This window comes from Mauremys mutica, chromosome 18, assembly GCF_020497125.1.
Source record: "Mauremys mutica isolate MM-2020 ecotype Southern chromosome 18, ASM2049712v1, whole genome shotgun sequence".
Classification (NCBI taxonomy): Eukaryota; Metazoa; Chordata; order Testudines; family Geoemydidae; genus Mauremys; species Mauremys mutica.
This window is the reverse complement of record NC_059089.1, coordinates 23535365-23555357: the sequence shown is the minus strand read 5'-3', so window position 1 is coordinate 23555357 and position 19993 is coordinate 23535365. Positions and strand designations below refer to the sequence as shown.

The window sequence follows — 19993 nt, the reverse complement described above, 5'->3', positions numbered from 1 at the left end:
AGGAGCCGCCCGGGTGGGGGGGAGCCTGTCGCCCGGGTAACGGGGGAGGGACAAGAACAGGCGGCGAGGGGGTAATAATGGGGGGGAGGGACTGGGGCAATGAGGAGTGGGTAAGAGCGAGAGGATTGGGGGGAATAACATGGGGAGGAGAGTGGGGGGAATAACAGGGGGAATGGGGGGGAATAGCGGGGGGAGGGGGCTGGGGGACATGGGACGGGGAGTGGGTAAGGGGGAGGGGAGTGGGGGGAATAGCGGGGGGAGGGGAATAATTGGGGGGACAGAGGGGGCGGCAGTAGAAAGGGCAGTGGGGGCAGTGTTGGCGCCAGCGGAGGTGCTAGTTCTGTTGCCCCCGTTTCTCGCTATCCGATTCCGGGGCTGCCCCTCAGTTTCCCCTGGGCAGAGGACTGCTGCCTCCCCCCGCCCCCCCGCAGGCGAGCGGCGAGGGTTAATGAGCGGCCGCCCAGAGCTGCGGCGTTTCGGGGGCGCCGCGCTGGCTGATGAGCGCGCAGCCCACGAGCTCGGGGGCCGGCGGGCTGCACCCCGGGCCCGGACCGAGCGAGCAAAGCGCAGCCCAGCCAGGCTCGCCTCCCCTCTCCCGGGCTCCCTTCCCGTTAGGGGACAGCGCCGGGGAAGCTCGTCGGCACCACCTGCTGCCCCCCCCCCCCCAGCGTACTGCATCCGCTCCAAGGTCGGCGCAGTTGGTACAGGAACAGAACCGTTTGAAACTTACAAGCGGTGTTCATGTTTTGTAAATTCCCATTTGTAAGAACTCGAAAGGCACCGCTTACAAGGAGGTGAAGTCACTAATTTAGTGGTCTTTTTAGAAATCCGCAGAGAAAGCGGACTTTTCCCAATCTTTGCAATTGTTTGTTGGTTATAACTCTGAATTTTTGTATTTTCCTAAATATATACATATATTTACAAATACATATATACAAAAATAATGGGCATCTTTCCCATTTAAATCAGTTTAGTTACACCAGGGATGCATTTAGCCCGCTACCTTTTTTCAAAGCAGCAAAGAATCCTGTGGCACCTTATAGACTAACAGACGTTTTGCAGCATGAGCTTTCGTGGGTGAATACGAAGTCTTGCATCCGAAGAAGTGGGTATTCACCCACGAAAGCTCATGCTGCAAAACATCTGTTAGTCTATAAGGTGCCACAGGATTCTTTGCTGCCTCTACAGAACCAGACTAACACAGCTACCCCTCTGATACTTGATACCTTTTTTCAGTTTCACACAACCCAGACTTTCCGCCTCATTCAGTGAACAATTTGAAATGAACTTTCAGTTTTCTATACATTCACATTTGAAATGTTTTATTACTAAATTCTTATTTAGTCAAAACCATACAGTGGAGAATTGTCAAATGAAATTTCAACAATAATTGTAATATGTTTCCTAATATGGATTTGTGTGCAGTGTTATTTCGGAAGTTCTTTTAAATAAAACTACCCATGCTCCTGCTCAAAATAAGATATATGCAATGCTCTTTCGGACCCCATTCTTACATAGATAAAAGTATGTACCTCATCAGTGGCTACTAGAATAAAATGTATTTTGACTTCCCAGGGTCTTTCCTTATCATGCTTGTATTTCTCATGTGTTTGTGTAGGCATTTGGTGGAGCAGGGCCAAGCAAAACAGTAAAGTTTGTTTCAGAGTGATAGCCGTGTTAGTCTGTATCAGCAAAAAGAACAGGAATACTTGTGGCACCTTAGAGACTAACAAATGTATTTGGACATAAGCTTTCGTGGGCTAAAACCCACTTCATCGGATGTATTGTATTTGTCAAACAACAGCAAAACATTTTTTTTTCTAGAATGTTTCCACTGGACAACATATTTGGCTAAATTTAGATTAAATGTAATTTCTTAAAACATACAATACCACAGCATGATAGAAAAAATATATTCCTACCCAACCAAAACTGGTAGATTTGATTTTTCAAAGAGTGGTGGAACTCTGTCCTATGGGCTCTGTTCTGACCTTTCATACTTTCACAAATAGGTCTTTTATTCACAATACAACTTGTAGAGGGCCAAAGGGTGCCCGCTATCCCCCCATCTGCACTGTATAACACTTCTTACAATTAGGAGTTTTAAAATTAATGTATGGAAATGGGGAAAAAAACATTCCTCCTCTTAGTATGAAAGGGCCAGATCATGCTCTTCAGCTGTCTGTGCCACAATATTTTTTAAATTAAAGTTTCACAGTGTTGCTACAGTTACTGTTGCTGCCATAACAGTGGTAGGAATGCTAGTGTAGGCAATGCGCCGAAGACTGCTGCCATTTTAAGCAGTGTGTTGTGTTCAAGCTGCTCAGTGCATGTCTGCACAACATGGTGGTTAAAATGATAGTGGATGCTAATGCTTTGGGGCAGGGGTCATCTCATTGTCTGTGTTTGTAGAGCACCCAGCACAGTGGGGTCTTGGTTCATGACTGGAGCTACTAGGTGTTACTGCAATACAAATCAATAGTAGTAGTAATAATACATTAGCACTCCCACTATTTCTGTCTTTGATGATTCTGTACCAGTGGTAGCAACCCCATGACATTTTTAGGGGGAAAAAATGTAGACATGATGTGCCCTATGACAACCCGTAAGAGGCAACAAATAACTCAAATTTAAATTAATGGAGTTTCTAACATGTAGTGCTGTCGGGGAGAGAAGGGGCAGAGAGGGAATTGCCCATGTTCAAAGAGAGCCATAGGTGTAGCCTTTCCAGTAAATTGATATCTGCCTGGCCCCTTCGAATCATAGGACCGGAAGGGACTTTGAGAGGTCATCTAGTGTAGTCCCCTGCACTCATGGCAAGACTAAGTATTATCTAGACTATCCCTGACAGGTGTTTGTATAACCTGCTCTTAAAAATCTCCAATGATGGAGATTCCATAATTTCCGTAGGCAATTTATTCCAGTGCTTAACCACCCTGACAGTTAGGAGGTTTTGCCTAATGTCCAACCTAAACTGCCTTTGCTGCAGTTTAAGCCCATTGCTTCTTGTCCTGTCCTCAGAGATTAAGGAGAACAGTTTTTCTCCCTCCTCCTTGTAACAACCTTTTATATAGCAAACACAGCTCTATCAGGAGCAAACTAGATAGAATATTAAGTGGGATGCTACTGCTTAAGTTGTCCTAGCATATAGAGCCACTCAGAAAAGTCAAGCATTACAAAGATCATGATTGAAAAGCCATTTTCTAGTAGATTAAGCCCAGGATTTGACCTACATTAAACCACAATACATTTAAGCACAGATTCAGTCCAGTTTATCGTGTGATTTCAAGAACCAACCAACATGCTGTGGCCTGGAAGAAGGCCTTCAGAAGTAGGGCTGTGCTTTGGCCTGGTTCCAGATGGTGTCTATGTGCAACTGGAATGGTCAGAAGAAGTTTCTATATTAAATACAGTAGGAAAAGGAAATGTCTTCCCTACTATTTTCTCTAGTCTTGAAAAAGGAACTACTTTCCAGTATGGAAGGATACAAAACTCACATCAGTCCCCTGCTCTGGTTATCCTCTAGGCTCTACCACAATGTAAACATCTAATAATAATAATTTGAGCCTGTGCAAGCCATGGTCCTGGAAAAGCTGAGGGAGTATCAACTAAGATGGCTGGGTCATGTGAGACAACGAGATGCAGACCTGTTGGCCAGAGAGTACAAGATCTAGTAGTCATGGGAAGACCAAGAAAAAGGTGGTTTGAGATGGTGAAGGAGTACATGAAGAAGGTTGGTGTCAGCTTGGAAGACACACACGACAAGAACACTTGGAGATAAAGAACAACAGCCACTGACCCCAATTAATGGGACAAGGCAAGAAACAAGAAAAGTTTGAGCCACCTGATAATACCAAGAAGCCAGGCCAATCATTAGAGGTTACAGCCACACTACGTGGGCATTTGAAAGCACAGGACCATACCCTTTGTAGCAGTGTACAATAACTTACTTATGCACATACTGTCTTATGGGTTATTGCAACATTCTCTCTAGCTTATGTTTGCACTGGAGAGTATTTTTATTCTGCATATAGGAAGAGAGAGAAGGGTTCCTGATGTATGCGGTGAGGAAAATTATAGCAAGGGTAATAGGGCAGCCTTATGCTTCTAGCAAATTGCCCTTTCTATTTCTCCCAATACCTTCTGGTGGGCGGGAGAAGAGGAGGTGAAAAGTCCATAGATTTTCTCAATAGCACAAAACTGGAAACATCTGCTCAATGACTAAGATTAGCAAGACAGCAGCCTTCCATTTATCTCCCTCGGTCATTCCCTGGAATTAACTCTCAGGAACTGGAGCCCACAATGAGGGAACGAGAGAAGTAAAATTCAGCCAAGCAAGTGCATAATAACAAAATTATGAAAACAGATTTGTCCCATCCCAGTCTTGGTTTCCCATCTTCTGATTTGGAAAATGCTGGGGCTGCTGCTGAATCCGGGTGCTGTAAGGGGGGTGGGAGATGGCAGTCCTGATATCCAATAGCAGCCCCTCTGACTGATTAAGAAATGCCTTTGATACGTTCTAGAAATGTCCAGTCCTCAGCCAGTTCTACTGAGCAACTACAGGAACCAAAATGGAATGAAAGCAGAAGGGGTAACTCCTGGCAGTAGCCACATCAGTGATGTATTTCAAATGCAACTTTTTATGTTTCAGGTCTCAGTTACAAAAAGCGGACAATAGGATCCACTTTTCTGCTTGTGGTATTTTGGCCACTTTGCTGTTTAAACGAATGAGTGTCCTCATAAATATAATGTCCTAGGGCCAAGTGGGAATTGAAGCTTTGATATTCAAAGAGATAAGAGATCAGATCTTAAACACTGGTAAGTTCAGTCCAAAGAGAACCCATCCACATGCACTTTGGTGAGGCTATTGGTTGTATTTCTTTCCTGTGCTAATTTTACTAAAGACACAACTCATATTCCTGTTGATTGAACAGTTTTGTGTTGACAGGATTGAAGATTTGTGATGAAACTTATCATCAGCCCCGAGAGCAGGCCATTAGTACTAGTCAAAGTGGCCGGCTAGCACTGATATATTTTATGGCATGCTTAGAAGACAAACATACACATTTATATGTCACTTGTTGCAATATAAATGCTAACTTGTACTTCTTTCAAAACTTTTAATGAATTGTATACATTTCCGAAGATTTATAGCGTGAACCGAATGGCTCAAAATATTACTTTAAACATATTTGTCACTTTGGCAACAGAACAAAAAAAATCTGGAAGATATTGCATTTAGAAATAAATCATAAATATATGCATCTTAAAAGAGTTTATTTTGGTCATTAATAGTTGATACCCCCTCCCCTCAAGTGCAGGATTTAAAGTTAAATTATGCAAAATCAAAAACAAACCTTATAATACTTAATCAAACATGCATAAAACTGTCAGGGCCAAATAAATTCTCTCAATTAACTTGCTTCAGATTGTGATTGCATTTACTAATTTAATCAACACTAGAATAATTTGGAGGCTGGGTAATGATGAATTACTATGGTACTGCACATTAAGGGACGTTAAGGTAGTGCACTGAGACAAGAATGCAAGAAATGCTTTCTAGGTTGAGAGGAAAGAAAGTAACAGCTAAGATGCCACAACCCTTTTGTAATGGAAACAATTTCTTTGCTATAATTTTTTCTGGAAAATTGTTTCTACTGAAGATTTCAAATGTCTATCAAGGAGGCACACTACTTAGATAAATTACTGTCTGGTATGTTAATCTATATGGTAATCTCCTTTATTTTATTTAAGGATGAATTAAAAAGTGAAATGTTTCATGTGTTAGTGTTGGCATCTGCTCTGTTTTTGAATGATTTTATGGGTGTGGCCTGGTGGGCTGAGCACCAGACTAGGCACCAAGAACTTTGGAGTTCAAATTCTGGTTCTGCTACTGTCTCTCTTTGGCCTTGGTCATGTCATTTAGGCTGCATCTACAATGGCAAAATTGGAACCTGTAATTCTCGATTGGAGGAGCTCTACTGCAGCCATGTAGCAACAGGCCTGACCCCTGTCTGTGTAATAGCTTCCACCCTTGTTACAGCTGATGAGAGATGTGTCTGATTTCTGCTCCTATAAGGCCCTGTTTTTCCGAGGTTCTAAGCATTCATAGCTCCGGGTGAAGGAAGGAAGAGCTGTGGCTGCTCATGCCTCTGAAAATCAGGTCCTTAACCGCTTTCCTGTTTCCCTAGCTGTAAAATACCTTCCTCCCAGAGGTGTTCTGAGACTTAATTAATCTTTGTAAAGTGCTTTAATATGAAATATACTCTCTCCAGTGGTCACCCTCAAATGTTTTCATCTTTCCTTTGGAGCAAGGATCATGCCTTCTTACATTTGCACAGCACCTAGCACATTGTGGGCACTACTGGAAATTAATAACAAATACTAACTAAATAATAATATACTACCACTGTATCTACTGTACCACAAATTGAATCCAGAGTGAGGGCTTCAGAATTTGACTCAGAGACCCAAGGGGCTATTCTTAAAAGTTGGACAAAGTTCCGAAGGATTAAAACAACAACAACCTAGTCATCATAGCATGTTCCAAACCAGTTCTCCCTGCAGATTGCCAGCAGCAACCTAAATTACTCTTCAACCCAACAGCACCTCATCTAAACTTCATTGTATTGAAAAGACATCATCTATGAAGCTAAAATACAAATGAAGGAATTTGTATTAAAGAGATTTAGGGTCAAGTCTGGACCTTACGTGTTAGATGTAATCGATGCTCCCTGCAAATCTAAAATGTAAGAGTCTGCAAAATATGTTTCCTTTTATTTAGGGCTGTTAAGCAATTTAAAAAAATGTGATTAATTGTGCTGTTAATAATAGAATACTATTTATATAAATATTTTGGATGTTTTCTACATTTTCAATATATTGATTTCAGTTACAATACAATACAAAGTGTACAGTGCTCACTTTATATTTATTTTTATTATAAATATTTGCACTGTAAAAATAAGAGAAATTGTATTTTTCAATTCACTTAATACAAGTACTGTAGTGCAATCCCTTTATCATACAAGTTGAACTTACAAATGTAGAATTATGTACAAAAAATAACTGCATTAAAAAATAAAACAATGTAAAACTTTAGCGCCTACAAGTCCACTCAGCCCTATTTCTTGTTCAGCCAATCGCTCAGACAAACAAGTTCGTTTACATTTCCAGGCAATACTGCTGCCTGCTTCTTGTTTACAATGTCACCTGAAAGTGAGAACAGGCATTTGCATGGCATTGTTGTAGCCGGCGTTGCAAGATATTTATGTGCCAGATGTGCTAAAGATTCATGTGCCCCTTCATGCTTCAACCACCATTCCAGAGGACATGCATCAATGGTGATGATGGGTTCTGCTCAATAACGATCCAAAGCAGTTCAGACCAACGCATATTCATTTTCATCATCTGAGGGTACGTCTAGACTACCTGCCATATCGGCGGGTAGCAATCGATTTCTCGGGGATCGATATATCGCATCTCATCTAGACGTGATATATCGATCCCCAAAAGTGCTCCCGTCAACTCCGGAACTCCACCAGCGCGAACAGCGGTAGCGGAGTCGACAGGGGGAGCTGTGGACGTCGATCCCGCGCTGCGAGGACAACAGGTAAATCGATCTAAGATACTTCGACTTCAGCTACACTATTCACGTAGCTGAAGTTGCGTATCTTAGATCGATCCCCTCCCCCTAGTGTAGACCAGCCCTGAGTCAGATGCCACCAGCAGAAGATTGATTTTCCGCATTGAAGTGTTGCTCTTTTAAGACATCTGAAAGCATGCTCCATACCCCGTCCTGATCAGATTTTGGAAGGCACTTCAGATTCTTAAACCTTGGGTTGAGTGCTGTAGCTATCTTTAGAAATCTCACATTGGTATCTTCTTTGCGTTTTGTCAGATCTGCAGTGAAAGTGTTCTTAAAACGAACAACGTGTGCTGGGTCGTCATCTGAGACAGCTATAATATGAAATATATTGCAGAATATGGGTAAAACACAAAGCAGGAGACATAAAATTATCCCCCAAGGAGTTCAGTTACAAATTTAATTAACACATTATTTTTTAAATGAGCATCATCAGCATGGAAGCATGTCCTCTGGGATGGTGGCCAAAGCACGAAAGGGCATATGAATGTTTAGCATATCTGGCACGCAAATACCTTGTAATGCTGTTTACAAAAGTGCCATGTGAACGTCTGTTCTCACTTTCAGGTGACATTGTAAATAGAAGCAGGCAGCATTATCTCCTGTAAATGTAAACGAAATTGTTTCTCTTAGGGATTGGCTGAACAAGAAGTAGGACTGAGTGGACTTGTAGGCTCTAAAGTTTTACATTGTTTTGTTTTTGAGTGCAGTTATGTAACAAAAAAATCTACATTTGTAAGTTGCGCTTTCACGATAAAGAGATTGCACTACAGTACTTGTATGAGGTGAATTGAAAAATACTATTTCTTTGGTTTATAATTTTTACAGTGCAAATATTTATGATAAAAATAATATAAAGTGAGTACTGTACACTTTGCATTTTGTGTTGTAATTGAAATCAATATATTTGAAAATGTAGAAAAACATCCAAAATATTTAATAAATGTCAATTGGTATTCTATTGTTTAACAGTGCTATTAAAACCGAACACCCTTGCCCTGCCCCTGCCCTGCCCCCTATGAGCCCCTGCTCTCACTCACTCCATTCCCCCCTTCCTCTGTCGCTTGCTCGCCCCACCCTCACTCGCTCATTTTCACCGGGCTGGCTTGGGGGTTGGGGTATGGGGGGGGCTGAGGGCTCTGGCTGGGGGTGTGGACTCGAGTGAGGCCAGAAATGAGGAGTTCAGGGTGTGGGATGGGGGTCCAGGCTGGGGCAGGGATGCGGAAGGGGGCTGTGGGCTGGAGCAGAGGGGTTCAGAGTATGGGAGGGGCTCTGGGCTGAGGCAGGGATTAGGGTGTGGAAGGGGGTACAGGCTCTGAGCTGGGGGGGCAGAAATGAGGGGCTCAGGGTGTGGGAGGGGCTCTGGGCTGAGGCAGGGGTTAGGGTGTGGAAGGGGGTACAGGCTCTGAGCTGGGGGGGCAGGTTCGGGGGGGCAGAAATGAGGGGCCCAGGGTGTGGGAGGGGACTCTGGGCTGGGGCAGGAGGTTGGGATGCCGGAGGGGGGTAAAAGACTCCGGCTGGGGGTGCGGGCTCTGGTGTGGGGCTGGGGATGAGGTGTTTGGGGTGCAGGAGGGTGCTCTGGGCTAGGTCCGAGGGGTTCGGAGGGTGGGAGGGGGATCAGAGCTGGGGCAGGGGGTGGGGTATGGGAGAGGGTGAGGGGTACAGGTTCTGAGCAGCACTTACCTCAAGCAGCCCCCAGAAGCAGCAGCATGTCTCCCCTCTGGTTCCTACACGGTGGCGCAGCCAGGCAGCTCTGTGCACTTCCTATCCACAGGTGCTGTCCCTGTAGCTCCCATTGGCTGCGGTTCCTGACCAATGGGAACTGCGGAACTGGCACTTGGGGTGGGGGCAGTGTGCAGAACACCCTGGCTGCCCCTACGTGTAGGAGCCGGAGAGGGGACATGCTGCTGCTTCCAGGAGCCATGAGGAGCAATGGCAGGCAAGGAGCCTGCCTTAGCCCCGCTGCGGCACCGACTGGACTTTTAACGGCCCAGTTAGCAGTGCTGACCAGAGCCACCAGGGTCCTTTTTTGACCGGGTGTTCCGGTCAAAAAACGGACACCTGGCAACCCTAACAGCAATTTGTGGCTTTTCGAAGGCTGCTGCTACTGTCTGTGGCTAAGCAAGCTTGCAAAGGGCTCCATTTGTAACACTCCTGGACTACAGACCCCAAGGCATTAGGGTGGGTTTACAGCTGTTAGCTAATGAGAATGCTCCTTTGCTCCAAGGGTTTTCATTTGCTGTTGCAATTATTGACTGACCAGAGTGTCCAATCCACACTTGATCTCTGGGGCTGGGTTTTTTCTTAGCCAAGTTTGGCTGCATTCTGGTTAGTATATCTAGCAACTGTCAGTTTTTGCTCCAGATCCCTGAGCTTATGAAGGGGCAAAGTTCAGTTTTACCTCCTCCAAAAAATAGTGTAATGAAAAGCACAGCTCGCCAGCCAGACATCATTCCTGTGCTCAGCATGAGGCTTTCCTCCATGGCTCTAAAAGTGCATTAGTAACAGTAATGAACTAGGTCTCCCAGCACCCCGTGAAGCTGGGATTATTATCTTTGTTTTACAGAGTGGGGGGCCAGAGCCACCGAGAGCGGGTTTGGGCCCCGGTGAAAACATTTTTTCGGGCCCCTCAGCAAGTGCGGACCGGCTAAACAGGGCCGGGGAAGCCGGGCCCCGGGCCCCTTTCCAGACCGCTGGGCCCCCGTAATTTGTACCGGCTTCCCCCTACTCTTGTCGGCCCTGCTGGAGGCTGAGAGAGAGAGATGTTAAAACGAACATTTTCCCTAGCGGCCTCTGATTTTTGGATGTCCAGACCTGAGACTGATTTTCAGTAGTGCTGAAATCCAACAGCTCCAGTTGAAGTCATTGGGCGTTTTTTCTCTCCATTAATGTAGCCTGCCTCAGAGTCACAAGCTGCCTGTCTTCACAGTCCAGGTCCCATTCCCGCTCATCTTGCCCACATCTCTGCTTCCTTTCCTTACTACTCCTTCACTCTGCCCACACCTCTGGCCAGCCGCTCCCTTTGCATCCTTCTCCACTCTTGCTTTTGCATTGTCTTCTGTGGTGCCCCTTATTCCTGGAATAGCATCACGCTTCTTAGCCCTGGTCTACACTACGAGTTTAGGTCGAATTTAGCAGTGTTAGATCGATTTAACCCTGCACCCGTCCACCTTGTCTGCCCAGCAATTTTCATGTACCATTGGTGGAGATAACCTGGCAGTAGGGCAACAGGGGGAGAATTTGGGAAGATTCACTATAGACCAGTGGTTCTCAGACTGGGGGTCGGGACCCCTCAGGGGGCCACGAGGTTATTACATGGGGGGTCATGAGCTGTCAGCCTCCACCCCAAACCCCACTTTGCCTCAAGCATTTATAATGGTGTTAAATATACAAGAAAGTGTCGCACTCAGCGGCTTGCTGTGTGAAAGGGGTCACCAGTGCAAAAGTTTGAGAACCACTGTGTGTAGACATAGCAGGAGTGAGCCAGGATGATTGCACTGGGAAATATCCTTTTATTAGTGCATATTTCTCTCTAGAAAATAGTTCCCCACGAGTGAACTGAGCACACTCAAATACAGCAACAGGCTCCTCCAAAAGAACACACAGCAATAATACTTCAATACTTTAAAGCACCTTTCATCAAAGGGGCTCCATTCACTCCTCATCCATTCATTAATTCAGCCTCCCTGAACCCTGCAAAGGAACTGCTCCTGGCCCCTGGCATAGCTCTATCTGTTTAATCCATTTCGAAGATGCCCTCTGAATGCCATCTTGGCAAAATGAACTTGCACAATGAACCGGTGGCAGAACTCGGATGTGACACCTGGTGCCTCCCCCCATCTGCACTAGTTGGGATGTCCAGGGCCTTATGCACTTGCATTGGTGTTTCCAGTATTCCTATCTGTGTTTATGTTTTTCACACGCTCTGTAACGCCTAGGGGAGCACGCCCAGCGTGGGGCTAGTGCTTACACGGGAAACACTTCGAGGCAGGGATAGTCTTTTTGTTCTGTGCTTATACAGCACCCAGCACAATGGGGTCTGTGTCCATGGGTGCAGCTCATAGGTGCTAATGGAACTCAAATAAATCATCATCATCACCATAAGCAGCAGCAGCAGCTAAATGATGATGATAATTAAGGATCACATTGGGAGTCACTTATAGGGATGAAATAACATGAGATCTGATCCTCTCAGGTGGTTTTAACCCCTAAATGGTGCAAATATTCGTGATGAGACTAGCTCTCACTTTATTTTGTCCTCATAAATGTCTCCCTGTAGCAAAAACAGCCAGTAAGAAACACAAACCCAGATACCGAGATATTCAGGTTGATTCTAGCCTTCACCTCCAGGGAATACTCCCTCTGTGCTCCCTTTGTACTTCAGGTGTTCAAATGGTAGAGATTTAGAGCCATGTGGTTGCTTTCAAATGTACAAAGCTGAATATGGTTTTCTTCCCATCAGCTATACCTGGTGGAGATAAACCACAAGTCCTGGCTTTGGTGTGTCAGATTTTGAGGTCTTCTAGTGGATCTGTGGGGTGTCATCACATCATGCGATGGCGCATCCTGCTTTTCAAAGCTTAGTCCAGTCACCTTTGCAGAGGGGCAGGACCCCTTGCAAAATAAAGAGACTGGTAAGAAAGCCAGAACAAACCTCCTGGGATTGCAAAAGATGCATTTCCACATGAGCTAAAATCTAAGGATCCTCTGATTCTCCCCCACCCAAAACTAATCAATAAGGTAATCTACTCTGCATTGGATAAATGTCAAATTTAGAGATAGCATTAATTTTCCTGAGATCAATACAAATCAGGATATACCCATATTTCTTAAGCATCATTATGGGAGAGCATCAGTCAGGTCTCACTCTTACCTCTTGCCGTTATTGCTCATGGTAGCATCATTTTCAGCACTGGAGGTTTCAGCATCTCAGGATCCTGGAAGGAGGCTTTTGATTAGGGCTGAGCAAAAAAGTGAATTTATTTTTCTACCAGGAAAATTTGGAAAAAAAAATTATTTCCGACAAAACAAAAAACCCAAACAAACAAGATTTTTTTTTAAAATGAAACTTTTCCAGTGGGAAAAAGAGGGATAAAATGGGGCGGAAGGGGCAAACCCAAACTAAAATTTGGAACGGTTTAGTTTGAACTTTTTTGTTTTGTTTTTGCTGAAAATTTTCAAATGAAATAAAAAAACAAAACTTTAAATTTCATTTGAAAAGCCATTTGCCACTGAAAAAAATTGTCATGGGAAAATGTTCTTTCAACCCTACTTTGCATTGACTGAAGTTTTTTTGTCCATTGGTGTAAAAGGTCACTGTTACTTGATCAGTAATACACAATTCAGCATGTACTTTGCATCTCCAAAAGCATTTAACAAACTTCAGACCCAGCTCACTGTTGGCAGAAGCCAGCGCAACTTAGCTGAGGTCAGTGAAGTTGTGCTCAAGCCAGCAGTGAATTTAGCTCATTAACTAATGAATCCAGATAGGCTGATGTTGCTATTTCCACTTTACAGCTGAGGAAACTGAGGCAGGGAATGATGAAGTGCGTTACCCAAGGCTACACAGTGGATCAGTGGCTGAGCCAGGATTAGAACTGAGAGGTTCCTGATTCCCAGTGTTTTGCTCAGGAGAGATGTTAAGAGAGATGGTTCCAAGCTGCTAAATTCAGGTCCAGATATCCAAACATTCAACTACCAAAACAAGATGCTTCACTGTACGTGCTTCTCCCCCTGGGTAGAGGATGAGTTAACAAACAAAACATGGCAGATGTTTGTCACACTGGTTAAAGCACTACTGGAGGTTCTCGGATACTATGGGGATGAAGATGGTATAAGAACTTATAGAGAATAGAATAGAAAAGTTTGGGAGTATTTGGGTCTGATATTTTCAATCCATTATAGTTCAAACCATTAGAGAGTCGGGGCTAATTCCAAAATTTCTATCTAGATGCAGTTCGGTTTCTCAAACCTGGTGTTGTTTGGATCCTGGCTTTGGGTCCATTTTGCTATCCGTAGGCCACATTTGCCTTTGTTCCTGGGTATCGGAACTGCAGAACAAATACCCTACCAATGACTTTACAGAAGTTCTCCCTCCATGTATAAGTTTCTCCCCTTTTGACTTCTCTAAGTTCACGATCTTTATGTTACCAATGCCGGAAATATTTTCAAGAGGCTGCACTACCATGTGTATAAGACATATTTATTTAAAAAATGAAGTCCCTTCAAATGTGAGTGCGATACTTTATGGAAATTATTTGGTTAGAAGACATTCTAACATTGAGCCACCAGAGGGTGCTCCTGCCAAAAAGATGTTCCATTCGAGGCTGAGCTGCTCTGCCAACATAGATTAAAAATGGGGCTCAGTAGCGATGAGGTTGCTGAACAGCAGTAAGCAGTTAAACATGGTTCGGGGGGGTTGTGAGCACTGAGACTTTAATTTGCTCAGTCATTTTGGTGAACGTGCTGCAAAATTCTTGCAAGAGTCTAAATGTTTGTTAAACATAAAAGACGGAAGAAAGGAAAATTAAGCATGAAACATTGGAGGTTAAGGACAAAGGGGTTCCAGACCATTGTATCCAAGGCTTGGTAAAGTTCTTTAGAGAGTATCAGAGGGGGAGCCGTGTTAGTCTGGATCTGTAAAAGCAGCAAAGAGTTCTGTGGCACCTTATAGACTAACATGACATGCATCCGACGAAGTGGGGATTCACCCACGAAAGCTTATGCTCCAATACATCTGTTAGTCTATAAGGTGCCACAGGACTCTTTGCTGTTCTTTAGAGAGTGGATATTAATTAAAGACCCTTGTTTATTAAACAGTCCTTTTTGGGGAAGAGATTAATACTGTTGTTGGATCTTTAACCCAGAGTCCCTTGTCTAAGGTTATTCCTTCTTTTGACAGACGGAGACGGACACGAGGGAGGCGAGGGAATTGGGTAGCAGAGGTGGGGGAATTCACCTTTCTGTTAGCTGTTCATGGGAATTGATGCAGGTAGGTTGACCACAAACTGGTGCATCTCTGAGCCCTGTCTTGCTTCCCTGATCTGGGGATCCATCTAACTGGTCTCCATCTGATCCGTCCCTTCATCACTGGCCCTCCTCAACCCACAGTGCTGGTGCTGTGCAGTGTTGTTGATTCTGAGATCACGACAGAAGCCGAGAGAGAGGGAGGACAGGAGGAAGATAGTGGGGGCAGGAAAGGAGCGTACAAGGGAAGAAAAACACAGCAGGAACCTTATATCTTACATTTTAGCATGCCAGAACCCTCGCTGGTCTAGTGTCCTCACGGTGCATGTTGAAGCATGGACATCTCTGAGTCTCCTCCCAGTTCCTAGACCAAGGATGGAGTCTCTGGAGCAGAGTGGAGGCCTGTCAGCCTTCCCAGAGAGCACTCCAGGTGCCTGTATCTTACCCTCCAGCCTCGCTTGTTGTGACCATCCCCTCAGTATCACAGCCAGCCATCCAACATCACTTCTGCTGCCCCCATTTGGGTGCGTTCTGCTTGCTCCCGGATCCCTCCTAACCTGCAGATTTCAACTGGAGCATAGTGTTTGGGCCATATCACTAGTCCTCTTTATTTATACAAACTCAACCTCTGTCTCTCTTTTCTATCAACATATATTGGTATCAGTTTGTTCAACTTAGACTTGCGGGGGTTCTCAAACTGGGGGCTGTGACCCCTTCGGTGGTCGTGAGGTTATTACATGGGGGTCGCGAGCTGTCAACCTCCACCCCAACCCCCCCTTCACTTCCAGCATTTATAATAATGTTAAATATTTTAAAATGTGTTTTAATTTATAAGCGGGGGGTTGCATTCAGAGGCTTGCTGTGTGAAAGGGGTCACCAGTACAAAAGTTTGAGAACCACTGTGCTAAACCTGATTGTTACAACATTGCATACAGGTCACTTGCAGGGGGATAATATTAGGAAGATGAAAAGAGCTTTCCCCGGCTCTTGCTGGGAAAATTATTTTTAATCCTTGGCCCCTTTGGCAGGCTACATTTTGTGTACACAGGTGAAATCTGCACTGGCTACAGGCAGAATTCAACCTGCAGCTTAGGAAAATGCTATGCTGGTTGGTATAAGGAACCTTACCTAATACATTTCTGAGAGACAAGATGGGTGAGGTGATCTCTTTTATTGGACTGGCTATGGAGCTTGAAAACGTCTCTCTTTCACCAGCGGAAGTTGATCCAATGCCAGTTATGACTTCACCAATCTTGTTTGTAAAGTGCAGCAGATCTTGAACCCAGTTCGCAGCATTGCCAGGCAGCAACCACCACCCAAACACAACTGTAACCAGCTTGTGCTCCCCTACCCACAACTCGCTGCGCACATAGAGCACAGGAAGTCCCACCTCCAGGGGTTTGACAGACAGCAGCCTCATGGTGCCTGATTTGCTCCCCACCTGGTATAAACCCAAGGGGCGTTCCAGGAAGTGTCCAGGTAGCAATGCAGTTGAGTAACTAGCTGCCGTGATCACCCTGCAGTCCCTGTTCCTGAGCTCCTGGGTCAAACTCTAGGACACCCATTCAGACCCTGATACTTGATATCGACCCTCTGCCTGATCTAGGGTGACTAGATGTCCCGATTTTATAGGGACAGTCCCGCTATTTGGGGCTTTTTCTTATATAGGCTCCTATTACCTCCTATACTCTTTCCTGATTTTTCATACTTGCAATCTCGTCACCCTAGCCTGACCCCCGACCTGTCTCCAGCTCTGCCATTCAGCTTGACCCTCAGCCTGACTATTGACTCTAGGGTGACCAGACAGCAAGTGTGAAAAATCGGGACAGGGGGTGGAGGGTAATAGGAGCCTATATAAGAAGACCCAAAAATCGGGACTGTCCCAATAAAATCAGGACATCTGGTCACCCTAATTGACCCTGATACTGACTCCGAACCCTGCAGGTTGTTCCTGCCTACTGAGCTTCTGCACTAGCCCACCTACCTTGGCCCAGGATCCTGGCGTTGTCTCTCTCATATAGTGGGACTTACATGGCTACAGCAATTACATAATAAAGTTCTGTCACTTAACAGATTTCAGAGTCTCTTTGACTTTATTTACACACAGAACATTTGTATGGGGGGGAAAAAACATTTTAGCAGCCTCATTATACTCAAAGTCCTACAATAAAAGTGGTCCCCAAAAAGGAAACAGCGGATCCAGTGGGCCAATTTATAAGACAAAAATTTCTCCAAATGTACCTATGTTTAATACCAATGGCTGAATCTTGCAAACACAAGCACATGTACAACTTTACGGACAAGTACCGGTAATATAGGTGAATTTAGTGGAATGACTCGCATAGGTAAATTTACTCCCATGGGAGAGCCAATACAAGATCTGTCCCTAAGTGCTAAACCTCAGCTGCTAAGACTGTCAGTGCTGGCACTACTAACCCAGTTTTTTAGGCATTTATAACTGGGCAGAGAATATTTACTCTGTCCTGAAACCTGACCTGTAGTTAGATCTGGTCTAAAACCCCAGATTCTGAACACTTCCAAATTCTGGGAAAGTTGAGATCCAGATACAAACACTGCAGCTTGGGTGCAGTTCTGCAAATAAGAAATAACCGTTTTATTTCAAACACTTCCATTCAGCCCCCACAAGCACTGAGGGATTGTGCATCATAATAGAATTAAAAAAATCTGAAATTGGTTTTTTAAAAATCTATTTTTTCAGTTATACTGTGCTGTTGGGTTTTCCAAAGAAGCCTAAAGGAGTGAGAGGCCCAATGAATGTAGGTTGGAGTTAGGTGCTCAAATCCCTTAGACACCTTTGAAAATCCATCTGCAAGTGTAAGTATTATTTTATACAGGACCTATGATCTTAGGATCTCAAATGCTTTGCACATGGAGTAGGTAGTTATTATGCTCAGGGATACAGACACAGAGATGTTAAATGATTTGCTATGAAGAGACAGGGAATAGAACCCAGGTCTCCGGAGTTGAGCTGTATGAAACATATGCAGCGTTACCCTGAACTCCAGGGTTTTGTTACACACTCAGAACTCAAAGCAGGCTCATTGGAAGGTGCATGGATCTTCACACCAAACCTGGGGCCGGTTTGAAAAGAAGTGAGCCTGATTTTATGGTTTGGCACCCAAGTTGCTAGGCCTGACTGTGCACTTATACACCCAAAGGTTCGAGTGTCCAGCTCTGGGGTGCTGATTTGGACAATATGAAGACAAGTGCCATTTATAACGTTGAGTGAGGCGTTCCAACTGCCCATGCTTTCAGGGTGTTTGGAGCCAGGTATATGCTCAGGCCTGTCCCTAACTGGAAATTACACATTCACGGTTTTACCACATTTTGCCATAAAATCAGATTAAAAGTAACATTTTGGGCTGAGTTTTGATGTGGGATTTGTTGAATTTAACACTCAAAGCAAATGCCAGGGCTCAGCAAACCTTACATGGATAAAGACTGGTAGAAGTGACTGCACATACTCCTGTGAAGGGAAAACACAGAGTTTCACACAGCGCTAGACGTGACACTCCTGTACTTACCACTAGACATTTTGACCCCGATATCTGGACACATGCCACAAGCATCTCTCTGGTGATTGAGGCTCTAAGTCCATGTTGATCCAAACAAAAGAGAGAGATGTAGTGATAGATCAAGTCATCTTAATAACCAAACCGCTAAATCAGATGAGAGAAAGCACCATGCTGCTGAAACAGCAACCTTCAGTTGGCTCAGTTCATTATTTGAGGTACTTCAGGCAGATTCCTGCTTGCAGATTGTCAATGTCCTTTCTGGTATAACATCCTCATTTTAAACACATGGCAATGGAAGGTTTACTCATCCGAGCCTAACTTATTTTCTTGCAATTGTTCACAGCTGATCAACTCTTAAGATGCAACATTTTTGTTAGCGAGAGCTTGGAGAAGACAAAACCCCCAAAGCCCTCATCAATCATCCCCCCCAGCTCAAGTTACAATTAGCAAGTTCTATTATCTCAGGACTGACACTTGTAGCACAGAGCAAACCACAGCATACCTAATATTATAATACTGCATGTAAAAAAGGGAAAACCTGAATTGCATTAGCATTGCATTAGGTTCCCTTGACTTTTTATATCGGCACTTGTGAGTTATTTATGAATTCACTTATTTACAAGGACACCCCTTTCTGGATTCAGTTGCCATGGTTGCTTTAACTCCTGTATCCTATTAATTCTGGATGTTATGAAATAAATATAGATCAAACAATCATTGTGCGCTGGGTGGTTCTTTATTTATTTATTTTTACTATTCTTATTTTACCCGTTTGATTCCTGTCATCCTGGCCAGGAAGCTTATATTGCTAAGCATCTCACTGACAGTCTAAAGCATTAGCCAGCTAGTGCCAGGGGGAAGCTGGGGCCTGGGGCAAGGTTTTACAGCTAGACATGGGTTCAGCAAAGCACATGCTTAACTTTAAGCCCCTGAGTGCTCACATGCTTAAAGCTATGCACAACCTTAAATAACTGGCTGTAACTGGGCTTTAAGCATGTGCTGAACTTTAAGCAGACAATGGGATTTAAGCACATGCTTAAGTGCTTTGCTGAATGGTGGGGCATAATGAGATTTTACAGTATACAACTAATACAGCCCCTATGAAGAAGAGCAATCCCTGACCTTTCCACAGCACCTTTCATCCTAAAGCATGTCAAAGCAGTTTATTTCTAAACGCTTCTCAGGAACCGTTTTACCTACCATGCAAATGAAACCTTTGCTGTGGTGAAATCTGGCAGCTGTTTAACAGTGCACAGCAACACTACACATTAGTTAAAGCAGCAAGCAGCAAATCCTCTTGAAGCTGCAGCATTGTATAGGGAGACAGAAGATTAAAGCATCACAATATTTGCCTTGAAGGCCAAGGTATGCACCTCTCTGCTCCTTCAGAAAGCACTGTGGAATCAGTGGTTACGGATCTCATCCAAAAGACACCAGATTCAGCAGCACAGAGCCACCTAACATCTGGCTGGGACACTGGTGGAACCTGAAGGCCCAGATTCAGCGAGGTACTTAAGGAGACGCTAACTGTAATTCTGTGAGCAGCCCCGTTGACTTTAATGGGTCTATTAATGAGTTAAAGTTAGGCACATGGTGAACTGGGATCTGTTTCACTAGGGAAATGGCCACTCACTAAACATCACCATCATATTCTGGTGAAAGCACCAGAGTATGTGCTCTTTGGAGGGCTCCCATCCAAATATTGTCCCAGCGCAAGCCCTGCTTAGCATGTAAAAGCAGAGAGGAAACTTCTGGCTGCTGTTCACCCCTCTGGACAGAGGAGCTAATCCACTGACCGCGGAGAGGAGCACAGTTCACTGGCTCATCTGAAACATCCTCAGGGACC

The 19993-nt window shown here is 44.4% G+C and overlaps 1 long non-coding RNA gene across 1 annotated transcript; it reads left to right on the top strand.

Annotated features, from left to right (window-relative positions):
* Window positions 1–14522: 14522 nt before the first annotated feature.
* Window positions 14523–18575, top strand: LOC123352408. Its single transcript, XR_006574170.1, has 3 exons — window positions 14523–14636; window positions 17331–17446; window positions 18491–18575. It is a non-coding gene; the product is annotated as an uncharacterized LOC123352408 (long non-coding RNA).
* The last annotated feature ends 1418 nt before the right edge of the window (window positions 18576–19993 follow it).